The sequence below is a fragment of the Lissotriton helveticus genome, chromosome 11 (assembly GCF_964261635.1).
Source record: "Lissotriton helveticus chromosome 11, aLisHel1.1, whole genome shotgun sequence".
Classification (NCBI taxonomy): domain Eukaryota; kingdom Metazoa; phylum Chordata; class Amphibia; order Caudata; family Salamandridae; genus Lissotriton; species Lissotriton helveticus.
Window position 1 is genome coordinate 668,901,512 of NC_136072.1, and position 17,080 is coordinate 668,918,591.

The 17,080-nt window shown below is 45.4% G+C and overlaps 1 protein-coding gene across 1 annotated transcript in view; it reads right to left on the reverse strand.

Annotated features, from left to right (window-relative positions):
• The window catches only part of LOC144791758 (zinc metalloproteinase-disintegrin-like VLAIP-B), a 4,238,988-nt gene that overhangs the window by 1,444,244 nt on the left and 2,777,664 nt on the right, over positions 1-17,080 (reverse strand). The gene's annotated exons all lie outside the window — the stretch shown is intronic.

Sequence of the window (17,080 nt, forward strand, 5' to 3'; positions counted from 1 at the left end):
GGCTTTTATTTACAAAATGTGCATGGGTGTAGGTGTATATTTACAAATGAGTGAAGGGGTGGGGGAGTGAGAGTAGAAGGTTATGGCAGATGAAATGTCCGTGCGGACACCACATAGGGTGGTGTCTGCCTAGTACAGCAGGCCTGTGGCAGGTGGGACCGGATAGTTGGCAGGGTGAATGGCATGCGCAGGTACAGGTACAGTCATTTTCTGTTCCTCTTGGAGCGTGTGGCAGCTGCTTCCACACTGCTGTCGCCCACTTCCAGCCTCGGTCGGCCCCTCCGTCTTAGTGCCGGTACGGTGTCAGCTGGTTGCGCTGGGGCATCGGGTACCACATCCGCCGCAGGTGGCGGTGGCGGTGGCGGTGGCGGTGGCGGTGGCGTTGTTTGTGGCCTGATTGTCCTGGTGAAGATGTCCACTAGTTGGCCAAGCCGCCTCTCAATGGCCCCCAACATTGCAGTGTTATCTACAAAGTCCTGGTGGGCCCGGTCTGCCTGTGCCTGACCACGTTGGTAGCTCACCTCCACCCTGCCCAGTGCCTCCAATGACTGTTGCACTGGATTGGGTGTGTTGGTATCCTCCCGTGTTCTTTGGCGTATGCTCCTGCCTGCCGGATCTGGCCTTGCATCTCTGCCTTGCCTCACACTCTCCCTGCGTGGCTGGGATGGCGCTGGCACGGCGTTGGCCGTTGGGTTGGGCAGGGTGGCAGGGGCAGGAGTGGTGGTAGTAGTGGTGGTGGTGGTGGAGGTGGTGCTGGTGGTGGCTGTGCAGGTCACAGTGGCCGGTGTTGTCACAATGGCAGAGGCCGTAGTTGTTGGTGCAGGGGTGACCTGGGAGCCAGATGGCCCTGGCTGGCTGCTTGTGCCGGGATCATCCTCTGCCCCGGAGGTGGCTGGCCAATCGTCCCCTGAGACGTCTGTGATTGGCGAGTCTGGAGGGCGGGTGTTGCTTCCAGCTGTCAGATGAGGATGACCTGCAAAACCAAAATGTGAGGATGAGTAATGTGGACTTGACAGGTTGTTTTCACTTTTTTGGCCGATTCTGTCTGCACTGGTACTCACCCCACCCACCACCACCACCACCGCCATCCCTATGGACATGGGGGCCTGTTGGGAGTTGTGGTTCCATCCCCTCACACCCACCACCACCCACCACCACCACCACCACCACCGCCATCCCTATGGACATGGGGGCCTGTTGGGAGTTGTAGTTCCATCCCCTCACACCAACCACCGCCACCGCCATCCCTATGGACATGGGGGCCTGTTGGGAGTTGTGGTTCCATCCCCTCACACCCATCACCACCACCGCCATCCCTATGGACATGGGGGCCTGTTGGGAGTTGTGGTTCCATCCCCTCACACCCACCACCACCACCGCCATCCCTATGGACATGGGGGCCTGTTGGGAGTTGTGGTTCCATCCCCTCACACCCACCACCACCCACCACCACCACCACCGCCATCCCTATGGACATGGGGGCCTGTTGGAGTGATTTCGACGTTGGTGAGTATGTGGACTGCATGCATGGGTTGGGGTCTGGGAGATGTGTCTTCACAGTTGTGTGAGGCACACCATGTAGTAGTGCTCGTGGTGCTTGGTTTGTACTTACCAGCCTCTTCTTCCTCAGGAAGTCCATCAAGGCTCTCAGGGTGGATGATGGTCATCACCTTGTCCTCCCACTCGGTGTAGGGTAAGGGCTCCGGAGGGGTTCCACCGCCTGTATGATTAGCCCGGAGATAGTTCTTGGCTCGTATGGCTTTGACGCGGGTCTTTAGATCGTGCCACCGCCTCTGGATGTCCTGCTTCGTCCTCGGGACGCTCCCGGAGGCATTCACCCTGGTGACTATCCGGTCCCACATGCTGTTTCTCCTGGCTATGCTGGTCTGCTGCACTAGGGCCCCGAATAAGTGGGGTTCCACACGGATGATCTCATCGACCATAACCTTCAACTCCGTGTCAGTGAATTTTGGGGTTTTTTTTGGTGCCATGGTGTGTGGTGCTCGGGGTGTGGGTTTGCGTGGATGGGGTGGTGCAGGTGTGTGGTGTGTAAGAATGGTGTGGTGGGTGTTTGTGTGGTGGGTGTGTTTGGGTGTGGGTTGTGTGAATGCTATTTCTCTTTGGGCTCAGTTCAGTGGTGTGTCCTGCTAGCAGCTATGCTGTGATGCAGAGGATTTGTGGAGTGGGTGGGAGTTCTTTTATGGTGTGTGTCTAGACCGTGTCTGAATGGTTATTGGCAGTCAGGTGCTAGGTGGGAGTGTTGGCAGGTGTGGATTGTGTGGTGCTTGGCGGTGGATCATTGTGTGTTGTGATTGGTTTGGATGTTTTCGGTGGGTGGGCGTTTTTTTTCGTGTGTTTGGTGATAAACTTCCGTGCCAATGTATGGCATTGGTTTGACAGTAGGGATGTTGTTTGTGTTGTCGTTCCGCTGTGGTGCACGGATTCTCGGTGCATTGGTACCGCTGCGGACGTGGATGGCGGTGACTACCGGGGTACTTGCGGAGTTATCCTAATTGCGGACACGGACATTGCGCAGGTATAGCGGGGGTGGTGGATGTATTCGCGGTCATGTGCGTACGCGGCGGTCGGTGTTTTTACTGTTCCGTCCGCCTGCCGCGGACTCAGGTGTACTCCGACCGCCGCGGACGGGGATTGGAGTGCTCCGTACGCCGCGGTCGGCGTTTTTTGCATGTTTTATCCTAATTGCTGTTGCGGTTTTTCCGCGGACAGGTCCGGAGTATCTTGCCACCTTCCGCGGCGGACGGTACACGTTTCCGTCCGCCATCCTAATCGACCCCTTAGTGTTTGCCCCACTAAAGTCCAACAAGTATGGCTTATCAGGCACAAATATTACAGGAATGTTCTTCACCTGTAATCCCGCTGGAATTGCTTTTCTGGTGTTCCAAAAGTACTTGAGCGTGTACCTGTGTTCTAGTATTTTTCTTCAGTAACTGTATACAACGTTCTCCTTTATCTGAACTCTGGGTACCTGATGCTACCTGGTCTCTACCTAACAACGAGGGATTTTTCAACAGTCCATTTATCTCTTCTTCAGAATAATGTACCATATGAGTGACATAACCGTCGTCGCTATAAGGGATATGAATTAAGGCGCTGGAAATATGACAACTGTATGAGTAAATGACAAGCTATGGCGTACTAGAGTTAAATGACTGTTAGTTCGAAATAGGAGTCACCACATTTTTGACAATCAGGGAGCGTAAAGCTTTATTGAATGTGAATGTTGGGATATGAATTAAGGTGCTGGAAATATGACAACTGTATGATTAAATGACAAGCTATGATGTACTAGAGTTAAATGACCGTTAGTTCGAAATAGGATACACTACTTTTTTTTACACTCGGGGAGCGTAAAGCTTTATTGAATGTGAATGTCGGGATGGATTGCCTGCGTGGAGAGTGAAGGAAAATTGTTTACATATGTGGTAGGAGGTTGATACTTGTTTTTGGCGGTACACCGCGCATTTCTGTTTGAGTCTCAGATCAGAGGTTGAATTATAAGATGAATTTATATAGTTTGCGATACAGCACATGGGGGCAGTGTGGACCTTGTATGTAGTAAGGCTTATGCTTGTGGATAAAGTGTTTAATGGTTTTAAAAATAGTGAGAGGACTATACGTTTGTGGACAGAGCTTTTAATGGCTTCAAAACTAATGAGATGACAATTTTTTAATAATGAATTTAAGCTGATATATCCATGGGTTCCCTGTCTGACACGATAATTTTCTTTATACATTAGAAAGAACTTATCATGGCTCCTGATAAATAATAAACGAGGATTACTGCTTTCTTTGCTGGTGTTTGAATAGATTGGAATATACTCTGGGTGAAGCTTGTATTAAGGTAAGAATTTAAAGTATAGGGTGTCTTCACAAGTGACAGAGTAAGAAGATAAGCTCAGAAAAGAGTACTTTCTAAGCCCGGTATCACCAATTCCTTTCACAGAGTGATTTAAAGTGACAAGCTTTGACAAATACAGTGCTGATTACATTGGAAATCTGGTGAGCCTTACATCGAATTGCCTCTCATTGGAAGTGTATATGTTCTTTTCACACTTATGTTACTTCCTATTTATCACAAGTTCAGGTGTGGTTTGTTCTAAAACTAAGGTTGTCTCTTGTGTTTTTTTCACTCATGTATTTTTAAGCTTACAATTCTTATTAGATATTGGCGAATTCACAGGGTGGCTGTTCTTTACTAATGTATATGCTTTATAGCTACAACCTATATAAGGGTGCTGTGAATAAAGCATGGCTTATAGCATGATATTTTTTAACAAGTCTTTGGTGGTAGGCTTGTAGCATGCTTATCACATGATTGGACGATGTGATGTCGATATACACACATTGATTGGTAGTTTGTATAATAGATAATGTCACGGAAAAGTAGGTTACAATTTGCTTTTTTATATATGATTTACAGCCTTGAGGAAGCCCGCAAAGGGCGAAATGCATGTCGGCTGTGAAGCACTTTGTTTTTAAAAGAAATAAAAAACAAATTTGTCTACACATCGCGACTCCTTTGGATTAAAAAGAAGTGTCTGTGCAAGGATACAAATTCAAGAAAAGTGGTGAATGCACAAGGATAAAAGTGACTTGTGATGTGCTCTTGTGTTTTTGTCTTCTGTTGATGTGACACTATGTCACATTGTTGGTGGGTAGATTGTCTATCTTTAGTGCTTGAGGTGGATAAGCATTCCACACCAAGGCTGCACTCAATAATTGGATTTCATACATAGATGAATGATTTTTTTGCAAAAGAAGGAGACACGTTTTGATGTGCAGATCTGATATAGCAAATCCGCCTTTTTTGTGATGTTAATGTACCATATGAGGTTCTGTCATCTTCTATACCTGTTTATACACACACACACACACCAAGCATGAAACATAAAATGAAAAAATATAACGTCAAAAGGAAAAAATGCACCCATGAAATGTGACAAAGGAAATGTTTTTTTTATTTTCTATAGTCAACTATTAAGTTATTCAATCACAAAACCCTCACACTTGACAAAGTGTAATCAACTATAGTCAAAACTATAAGTTGGGGTTTACCCAAGTTACCCTCCTATACCTGGGTAAAAAACAACAAAAAGTAGAAAAAAGAAGATTGCAAGGAGGAATTAATGTCTATATCCGCTAAATCATAGGGAACTTCACATTGCCTTATTAACAGTATATAGTCCTATCGTTATTTATACAAACTTCATTCAAAACAACTGACCACATACCACAGAAACTTTTTTTGAAAAAATAATAATCATTATTTTTGTTTCTCTTTTAAAACATACAAACATATATATATATATATATATATTCACTGAAAAAACCATAGGTTATAGACCATATATAGTTAGGAATTAGCATTTAAAAAACCTTATTTTACTCACACAAAACCATTGAAATTCCATATATAGTTAGTTGCACTAACTATATATCGCGCACCCGCAATCCACTGCTGATCATGTCACATATTACATCATTCATGACATGGTCAGTGACATCACTGATGACATCACTGATGACATCTCAAATGACATCACTGATGAGATCACTGATGACATCTCATTTGACATCAATGACCACATCACTGATGATATCATTCATGTGACAATACAATGCATCTCCTCACATTTTAATATAACCTCTGTTTCACCCAGTGTTAAATACAGAGTATAATTTTTGAAACCATTGACACACCAATACTAGTTACTACATACGTACTCACTGATTCCTACGTCTACACACACATTCACTCATTCACCCATACAATCATTCATACATACAATCACTCATCTTTACAACACTATCATATGCACTCATACACCTATACAGACACTCACACTCTGCCACTCATCCATGGAGTTACTCACACACCTAGTCAGTCCTGTAAAGAATCAATCACACTTCCATTTTCTTGTCTATACAGTTAAACATAGAGCACCTTACATTTTCAAACATATACTAACACATACTTACTTTCTTATACAATCATTGATACAAGTACACATTGATCTGCACAGAGTCACACACCTCCCAGCCAGCCACACACACACTCAGTCTCCCATACAAATACTTGGACAATCAATCAATAACCCATATAGTTAATCATATAGCTACTGATCAACACATGCAGCAGTTTACAGAACAACAGACATAATGATGCACAAATTAAGACAGTTTAGTCACTAACCCATGCACTCAGTGAGACACATTTAATCACTCACTCATACATTCAGTCATGCACCTACTAAATCCTTCGTCCAGACACTTATACATCTACTCATTCTTCAATATGTAAAACATATTTAAACTTTACAGAAACACACAGTCACTGGATGATGTCATCAGTGATGTCATTTGAGATGTCATCAGTGATGTCATCAGTGATGTCACTGACCATGTCATGAATGATGTAATATGTGACATGATCAGCAGTGGATTGCGGGTGCGCGATATATAGTTAGTGCAACTAACTATATATGGAATTTCAATGGTTTTGTGTGAGTAAAATAAGGTTTTTTAAATGCTAATTCCTAACTATATATGGTCTATAACCTATGGTTTTTTCAGTGAATTTTCAAGGTTTTGTAAATGCTAATTCCTAACTATATATGGTCTATAACCTATGGTTTTTTCAGTGAATTTCAATGGTTTTTTAATAGCAAATATCATAAGCTGTCGAATGTCAAGTACGTGGTAAGTGAAAACATTTTCGTGTTTATGCACACTGATCTGCTTTGAATGGTGCCCCCCCCTCATTTCTATTAGGAGTACTCTCTCTTTGCACATAGTGAAGGGTAGTTAACGCAGGCCTTTGCCCCCGTTGTAATACGTCGTGCCTGCTTCTCTCTCCATTTGATTGATTGTTATCCAAGTATTTACTGTTTTAGAATTGGTTCTCTTTGGTTCATTCTCTATTTACAAACAAACACAGAGTCGCAATACTCTGTTTAGTCTTCGCAGATAACGAAAAATCGTGTAAAAAAAAAAGAAAAGGAATCGAGCAAAATCAGTAGGCCACTAAAGGGATCTCTTTTTGACCTCGCTAAAATAGAAACATTAGGAACAACCCCTCATGACAAATACAAAACTAGTGAGATGAACTGAACTCCACACAATGATGGCTGCAAAACAGCTTGGCTCCGCCACCCACCCCGCCCAAAATAACGATAAAGAGCGGCTGCCATGATTGGTTGCGGAATGGCCACGACGGAGCTACGAAATGGTGCTGCTCTCATGCTAACCCCAGCTTCAGTCTGAATATCCAGAAACACTGTAGACTACCATTTCGATCAGTTCCGGTAGCGCCCCAATGTAACCCGGTAGAGAAGAACTAGCCCTCCCCTCTTTGACTGATGGTTCTTGTTGCCTGTCCCTTCTGTTGTCATTTAACAGAACTATTTAGCCTGCTGAAAGGGGTTGTGTTCCAACCGCTGGTTGGTGGAGACATTTTGACTATATTCTGGACCTGCGTTGTCGCGTAATGCGTCATATGACGCGCCGCGTTAGCGCATCCGGAAGTCATCCGGGGCGCGCAGCGCGTAACGTAAGCATAACAAGTCATGTGACTTGTTAATAAAACTTTTCATTGGTTCATTTTACTTTTCTTATTCTAATGATGAAAGGCTTGGTCAAATGACCTAAAAATTACGCTTTTTATTACTTCCGAACATTATTTTTTCTTAAATATATGTTATAATGTTCCAGGCTAATGTACTTTCCCGGAAAATTTACAACTGTCCTGCAAGTAAAATATATTCTTTTTTCGAGAAAAAGAGCGTTTCTTCGTCCCATGACGGAGCCGTTGAGCAAAAGAGGGTCGACCTGCTGTCTTAGTCGCCGATACGCCTGAATATGAGATTCTTATCGATCACTTTATGTTGCAGGAGTAGAAAACACAACAGCCCTTGACCATTTATCTTTACTGCGTTCCTTCGAATTATACCTTTTACCCTTCATGTAATTGGTCTGCTTTATTTCACTTGCCTTTTACTGATTCTAAAACAGTGACTATTATTAAAAACTTTACCAATGTATATACTACTACCATGTTTTCTTTTAAAAACCTTTATTGTGAAAATTTCATTATACAAATACGAGCCTATAACCACGTGGGCCGGCCACGGAGCAAACTGTAATCGTATATGATGAGTAGACATTTACACTGTAGAGGAACGTAACGGGCGGGCCATTAGGTTGCAAGAACTAAGGTGTCTAACAGTTACGGAATCGGTGGACGTACATTTTATAATTAAAATACGACAGGGCCAGTTACAATAAAATTATCTAGATATACATTTGCGGGCAAGTACCATGGGTGACGTTAATTCGAACTTTCAATAGTACAGTAATCAATAACACATCAGAACTTAATATCAATAGGGATGTCGAAATATTCAATCAATTCTCGTCCCCGCCCCCATGTGCTTCAAAACTGCATACGTATCTCGTGATTTCAAGGTTCTGCAACCAGTACACAACAAGGAGTTACGAGTCCCATTTATTCCGGCGCCATTTTGGGCGAGGACGGGCAGGTCCAGGATATAGTCAAAATGTCTCTACCAACCATCGACTATGATGATGTTCATATGCTGTATTTATTAGAGTAACACTCATCTGTCCACATGAAATTAATTTGCCACAATCTAAACATGTCATTTTAATCTTTCCAAAGTTCTTCTAAATATTTGGGACCGTTTCCCTTGCCTCTGATGCTGTCAGTGCCACTTCTTTGATGAATGTACTAGCAGGTCAGGGGTTCTCCTCCAAATCTCTCTTTTATGCAGCACTATAATTAATTGGTGCCACCTCTCCATATGACGATGCATGGTATAGTTACCATAACTATATTTTTTTTCGGTTCCTCTGGAGAGTTCATCGTGGCAGATGAAGCGTGTAACGTACCGGGCATTTACCTTTTTTTTGCATGTACAGGAAAGGAAAAAAAAAATCGAGCGTCCGAGTTCTAAGGTGTCCCAGGGCCATTTTAGTGGACCAGGCCCAAATCCAAAGAACAGGCCGCCATTTTGAGAGTCCTGTTGCAGCCGCCTGTCACTGTAGCATCAAGAGCAGCCGAAACTCAGCTGAATGGCAACTGAAACGGTAAAGGGGCGCCCCACTACAGCAGACGAGCCTCCACCTAGGAAGGCCCGTTCACGCCGCCCCCCCCCCCCCTTCGGGCACCCCACGCCGTTATTCGGAGCAGTATTGTAGGATGGCCACACCAGTGCGGCAACTTGCTAGACATCACCTCGGTGGTAACCGAATCTCAACGCCTTGTGGTGTCTTCTATTCAGAAAACATTGTTATGCTGCCTTCGACCTATTCGCCGCAAGTGCGCACACAACTCAACTGCATAGCTTGCTAGACACCACCTCGGTGCCATCCGGATCTTGGAATCTCAGCGCCTTTTGGAGTCTTCTCTTCAGAAAATATTGTTGCGCTGCCTTTGGCCCCATTCGCACATCGGTCCGCTACTGACGCCATCTCACAGGCTAATGGGGCGCCCCACGCCGACTTTCAGCATTGTAGGATGACCACACCAGTACAGCAACTTGCTAGACATCACCTCGGTGCCATCCGGATCTCGGCGCCCCACTGCAGATGAAGTGCCTCTCAACTATGAAACCACCACGGTGACATCCGGATCTTGGCGCGTTGTGCTGCCTTCGGCCTATTCGCACATCGGTCCGCTACTGACGCCATCTCACAGGCTAATGGGGCGCCCCACGCCGACTTTCAGCATTGTAGGATGACCACACCAGTACAGCAACTTGCTAGACATCACCTCGGTGCCATCCGGATCTTGGCATCTCAACGCCTAGTGGTATCTTCCATACAGAAAATATTGTTGCGCTGCCTTTGACCCCATTCGCACATCGGTCCGCAACTTAGACATCACCTCGGTGCCATCCGGATCTTGGCATCTCAGCGCCTTGTGGTGTCAGTCAGAAAATATTGTTGCGCTGCCTTTGGCCCCATTCGCACATCAGTCCGCTACTGACACCATCTCACAGGCCAACAGGGCGCCCCACGCCGACTTTTACCATTGTAGGATGGCCACACCAGTGCCACAACTTGCTAGACACCACCTCGGTGCCATCCGGATCTTGGCATCTCAGCGCCTTGTGGTGTCTTCTATTCCGAAAATATTGTTGCGCTGCCTTTGGCCCCATTCGCACATCGGTCCGCTACTGCCGCCATCTCACAGGCCAACGGGGCGCCCCACGCCGACTTTCAACATTGTAGGATGGCCACACCAGTGCGGCAACTTACTAGACACCACCTCGGTGCCATCCGGATCTTGGCGCGTTGTGCTGCCTTCGGCCTATTCGCACATCGGTCCGCTACTGACGCAAACTCACAGGCCAACGGGGCGCCCCACGCCGACTTTCAGCATTGTAGGATGGCCACACCAGTGCTGCAACTTGCTGGACACCACCTCGGTGCCATCCGGATCTTGGCGCATTGTATTGCCTTCGGCGTATTCGCACATCGGTCCGCTACTGACGCCGCCTCACGTGCCAACGTATTTTCTCCGCATTTTATACCCTATGCCGCATAACAGGTCATGTGACTTGTTTATAAAACTTTTCATTGGTTCATTTTACTTTTGGTTTCCTAATGATGGAAGGCTTGATCATATGACCTAAAAACAACACTTTTCATTGGATGAAAACTTTTTTTTTTCCCAAACGATGAAAGCCCCACCTTGTTTCTGGATGTTTCAGACTGAAGCTGGCTTCAGCATGAGAGCACCACCATCTCGTAGCTCCGTCGTGGTCATTCCGCGAGCAATCATGGCAACCGCTCCCCACCAGAAGCCTACAGGAGTCGGGGGCCCCCAAAACTTTTGATAAATCCTCAAGGCGGAGGGGACGCTTTCGAGAATGGGGTCCAAGACCTAGCAGACAAGCGTCCGATTTCCAAGGTGTCCCAGGGCCATTTCAGTGGACCAGGCCCAAAAAGGAAAGAGCCTGCCGCCATTTTGAGAGTCCTGTGACAGCCGCCTATCGCTGCACCGCAAGAGTGGGCGCAACTCAGCTGAATTGCGGCTCTTGACACAGTGGACCAAAAACGGACGGAATGGCAACTGAAACGGTAAAGGGGCGCCCTACTACAACAGATGACACTCCACCTGGAGAGGCCCGTTCACGCCGCCTCCCCCGGGGCGCCCCACGCCGTTATTCGGAGCAGCATTGTAGGATACCAAAACCAGTGCGGCAACTTACTGGACATCACCTTGGTGCCATCGTTCTGCTGCCTTGGAACTATTCGCACAACAGTTTGCTACTGATGACCCACCCCCCGCGACGCCCCACGCCAGAAATCTGGACGTTGTGCTGCGTTGGGACTATTCGCACAGCCGACCGCTACTTCGTTGTTTTTCCCTAAAAATGTTTATATGTTATTACTGTTTTTGTTTTCTTGTATATATTTATAAGTTATTAAAGTTTTATAATCTTACTACTTTGTTGGAGTGCTATATATTTTTAATGTGACACATAATTGTAAAAACTTTGATGTACAAAGAGTCATCCCTGGAATCTTCCGCTTCAGGCTCGGTCCCCTCCCCAATCACAATACAGGATGGTTTTCAGATAATAGGAACGCGTCTGCTGTGACGGATCTCATCGAGTGTGGGCCTTGATCTACTATAACTCCTTTGAAGAGGGGTGATTCTTTACAGCTGGGGCCATAAACTACATCTGCAGGGCTAGCTGATACCCTAGGACCGGCCTGGACAATCGGACACAGAGGAAAAGGAGTGTCAGAGGGTGCGGTAGTGAATAGGGCGAAAGGGAGGTGTCGGGCGGGCACAGGGTGTGATTCTCAGGGAAGAGCAGCGCAGATGGGGGGTGGTTTATTACCCATGCATAAGACAGAGAGCGGGGGTGACCACTGCCTGGGGGAGATGTTTGCGAGGGTGGGGAGTCATGCTAAGGATCGACAGCGTGCACAGAGTGGGTCTGGTCAAGGCATCTAAAATGACTGCCGTGCACGACAAAAGTGTGGCATTTGAAAAAAGGCAAGATGGCGCAGACAATGTTTTTCAACACTTCCTGATTTCCTTCGAATCGAACGTTAACAGACGTTGGGGCATATTACCAAAGTTAAGCGATATTTATCCCTAACGATGCTTAGCAACGATTTTTTTACCGCTAAGCATCGTCAGAAATTATCGCAGATAAACCTTGCTATTATCAAGGTTTATCGCAAATACGATAAAAAACGACCGCAATGCATTAATATCGCTGAAAACTCAGCGATATTCATGCATTACCGAGCTAATGCTCTTAGCCATGTTATCCACCTCCCATTGGATAACATGCCTTAGAACTGCTCAGGGCAGGTGCTAGCTTTTGGAGATATTTGCGCTTATCGCGAATATTTCCAAAAGTTGATAATAGGAGATAGCGATGTTAGCGACTGTTTCCAGTCGCTAACATCTTGGCATGCCCACTTTGCATGTCATTAGTGATAAATATCACTCACATGCAAAGTGGGGCCCAAGATGGTCGCTATCTCCTACTAGCCGTCGCTAATTGGTGTTAGCAACAGCTAGGTAATACAGATATAATTTTATCTCCGCGAAGCGGAGCGCTGTTACAGATATATATCTTTTTTTGAACGTTAATTTCTCAAAATCCACTGGAGCACATATATTGAGACCTAGCAAAGGCACATCGGACTACCAGTCCCTACAATTTTGCCAAGTTTCGTGCAAATCCATTCAGCCGTTCGATTATTATTATTTTATTTTTTTTTGCCTCGCGGGGCCCTTTTAAAACCTCCACATCAAACCTAAGAGGTCAAGGAGGATCTACTATGCCCCCTTATGGTCATTTGCCCCTTCGCTTTGGCCTCCTCTTGTCTCTCGATCCTACCGAGAGACAAGATGGCGGCCGCTACGGACTGTTTGCAATGTTTACAGACGCCGGAGAACCAATCAGCTTCGCAAACCTCCGTTACGCGAAGCGGAGCGCTGTTACAGATATATATCTTTTTTTGAACGTTAATTTCTCAAAATCCACTGGAGCACATATATTGAGACCTAGCAAAGGCACATCGGGCTACCAGTCCCTAATATTTTACCAAGTTTCGTGCAAATCCATTCAGCCGTTCGATTATTATTATTATTTTTTTTTTTTGCCCCGCGGGGCCCTTTTAAAACCTCCACATCAAACCTAGGGGGTCAGCGAGGATCTACTATGCCCCCTTATGGTCATTTGCCCCTTCGCTTTGGCCTCCTCTTGTCTCTCGATCCTACCGAGAGACAAGATGGCGGCCGCTACGGACTGTTTGGAATGTTTACAGACGCCGGAGAACCAATCAGCTTCGCTTCACAAAGCTCCGTTGCGCGAAAAGTACGTGAACTGGAGCGCTGCCCGGTCCGCTGTTACAGATATATATCTTTTTTTGAACGTTAATTTCTCAAAATCCACTGAAGCACATATATTGAGACCTACAAAAGGCACATCGGGCTACCAGTCCCTACAATTTTGCCAAGTTTCGTGCAAATCCATTCAGCCGTTCGGGCTAAAAGTGAGGCCAACCGCCCTATGGAAAACTCAATGTTAAAAACACGTTTTGGGACCCCCCTTTTTTCTCGGCCCCCCCTTGACGAACCCCCCCCCAAATTTTCAAGGGCTGCTCAGAAACAAAATGTGAAACAATGAATGTGTGTGGGTACTGCACACAATGCACAATTATTACAGAAATTAGTCCGATACGAGTGCTACCTTCGATTGGTGCCTGCTAACACCTAATGAAACATGTATCTAGCCTGGCACCTGAGTGGCTGCCAGGACTCTTGGGTGCACTCTTAAATGAGTAAACTCTTAGATAGCTTTTGACATTTCATTCTTTGTTTTAATCAATTGCTTGTGTGATAGGCAGGAAGCCTTTGAGCAGAGAAACCCGGCGAGACGAAGTAGAATGCTAACACCCCGACCCCTGACGAAGGGGCCGCGAGGTCCCGAAATGCATTGGGTTGATGTATTTTACAATGTATACTTAGTTTGATGAACCGAATGTCTTGAATTTGTTATGATTTATGTATATAAATGTTGAAAATGTTTGATTACGGTGAATACATTGAGTTAACATATCACACAAGCAATTGATTAAAACAAAGAATGAAATGTCAAAAGCTATCTAAGAGTTTACTCATTTAAGAGTGCACCCAAGAGTCCTGGCAGCCACTCAGGTGCCAGGCTAGATACAGAAACAAAATGTGCCATTTTCCTGAAAATTTCAGCCAATTCCGTCCACAAACGCCAAAGTTATTAGACATAGAATTTTCAAAAATCCCATAGGGAAAAAATCCTAACTATATATACCTACTGGCGACCGCCAGTAGGTAATATACAAAAAACATTTACATCACAAATCAACACAAACCAAATTCATTAGTTCCTTCTACCCACTTAATTGGAAACTAATCAGTCTTTACAGACTAAATCAAGGCAATACACTATGAGGTAGTTTTCTATGCACACAAGGTTACCACACCTCTAACAACCTCATTTCAAGTGCGCTTTAAGCCATAAGAATTATTATTGATTCCAGATGGACTCCTCTCATCAAAAACTGTAGACACGGACTAGTAAGCAGTACATAATGGATAAAGGAGGTGGGAACAACAATCCCACCATGCGACCATAGTATTATAACCAGAATTGCAAACAAATAACATAACCTCTGCATATATATATACATAAACTTGTCCAAACCCCAAGAGAAGAACAAACTCAGATAAGTGGTATAGGCAAAAAGTAATAATAATAATAAATATAATAAAAACTCCTAATAAACTTCAACAAAATGAGGCCTACCTTAAGTGTACAGACGACGTAGGGCTGCTTTAACAATAGTAATATCCGTCTTCCGCAAGGTATCCAGGCAGTACTGCCTTGTGAAGGTATGGACGTTCGTTCATGTTGCCGTCCTGCAGATGTCAGGTGGAGACTCTCGGGCAAACAGCTCCGAGGACATTGTCATCTCCTTAGGGGAATGGGCAGTTACTTTAGAAGTTAGCGGGCGTCCCAATCTTCCATGACAGTACACTGTAGTAGAAGAAACCCAACATGCAATAGAAGCTCTAGGCAAAGCCTGACCCTTCCTAGGGGCAGAGAAGGCAATGAGGAGTGGGGTAGATTTCCAAAAAGGTCCTTTCCTTTGACATAAAACTTCAAGCATCGTTTGATGTCCAAAGAATGGAGAACTCTGTCCGCCGGTGTAGACGGAGCAGGAAAAACTGAAGGCAGTACTACAGGTTCATTCAGGTGGAACGTGATAGGTACCTTAGGGATGAATTAAGGACTAGTATGGAGCACATTCTGTCCTCCTGAAATTGTTGGTAAGGCTCAGTTTCCGTGAAAGCCAGAACTTCGCCAATATGTCTAGTAGGTGTGATGGCTAGGAGAAAAGCCACCATACAAGAAAGGTATTTCAAATCATACTTGTGAATTGGTTCAAAAGGTGATTTCATGAGATGAGACAAAACAATGTTCAATTGCCAGAGCACTGGAGGAGGTTAAACAGGCGGGTTGGCTCTAAAAAAGACCTTTCATAAATTCTTTCACTAGACTGCAGGACCATAGAGACAACTGATTTGAACGTCTCCTATACCTTGAAATTGCAGCCAAATGAACTTTATTCCTCAAAGATAAGAGATACAGCAAACATCCTCCCAAGGAGAAGAGAGGGGATGGCAAGAGGGTTATGCACACCAGGAGCAGTATCTTTTACATTTGGCTGAGTAGCACTTGACAGTGGAGGGAGCACAGGCCTTGTTTAGTATGGAGCGCCACTCCTCAGAGATAGCTAAGTCGCCAAACTCCGCATGGTGAGGAGCCAGGCTGACAAGTGAAGAGAGTGAATCTATGGATGAACCACTTGGCCATGGTCCATTGAAAGCAGGTGTTCCAAAGGAGGAAAACATATTGGAAACAGCTGTGTGAACCAGAATTGCCTTGCCTACGCTGGGGCAATGAGAAAGATGCTGCAAGGCTCCTGTTTCATCTTATGTAGAACTTTTGGTATTAGTGGGAACAGAGGGAATGTGTAATCAAACACCCCTTCCTAGGAAAAGTGGAAGGTGTTCCCCAGCGAACCTGGTTGAGAATATCGGGTGGGGTAGAATTCACCTTTTTTGTTGAAAATGATGTAGCAAACTGATCCAGGGTTGGAGATCCCAATCACTGAAATATTTTTCCCAGCTGAACGGGATCCAACTCCCATTTGTGACACTGCTTGGTGTCTCTGCTGAGCGCATCGGCCCATTCGTTTAACACCCCTAGAACATGTTGGACAAATATTGTGGTGAATCAGCCAGTTCCAAATTCGCAGTGCCAGACTTTTAGAGAGCCGGAGATCTTGTCCCCCCTTGTTTCTGCAGATAGAACATGGTGGTTGTGTTGTAGGACGAGAATCAACAAACACTTTATCCTTGGTAGGCAGGAACTGAGCCCTAGGAAGACTGCTTAAAGCTCCAACAGGTTTATGTGGCATGAAGACTCTTGGTCTGGCCACCTCCCTTGGACCTGAAGTTCCTGGTGGTGAGCTCCCCATGCTTTCATGGAAGCATTCGTTGCCATTATCATCAAAGGTTTCACTGGGAATAAGGATAGGCCTTGAGAGAGATTGCTTCTTAATGTCCACCAGGATATTGCCTTGATCATTTTTCACGTGATTGACACAGTGTCATTGAAGGTTCCTCGAGCTTGGATCCATTGGGAGTCGAGCTGCTCCTGGAGAGGTCTCATCCACAATCGACAATGAGGAATCAACAGGAAGCAAGATGACATCATCCCCAACATTGATTTGTAAATCCTCACAGAAACGCACTTTCTTGAGGAAAGGGGCTGAACTATCCTTTGAAGACGAGAATTTTTTTCCTTTGTAGGAAAAGCCATTGAGCGGCTGGAATCTAACATCGCCCTCAGAAACACCAGTGACTTGGAGGGGAGGAGTGGAGACTTTTCATTGTTGAACTTGACACCCAGAAAGTATAAAAGGTGAAGACAGGCGCACATGGACTCCCTTGTAC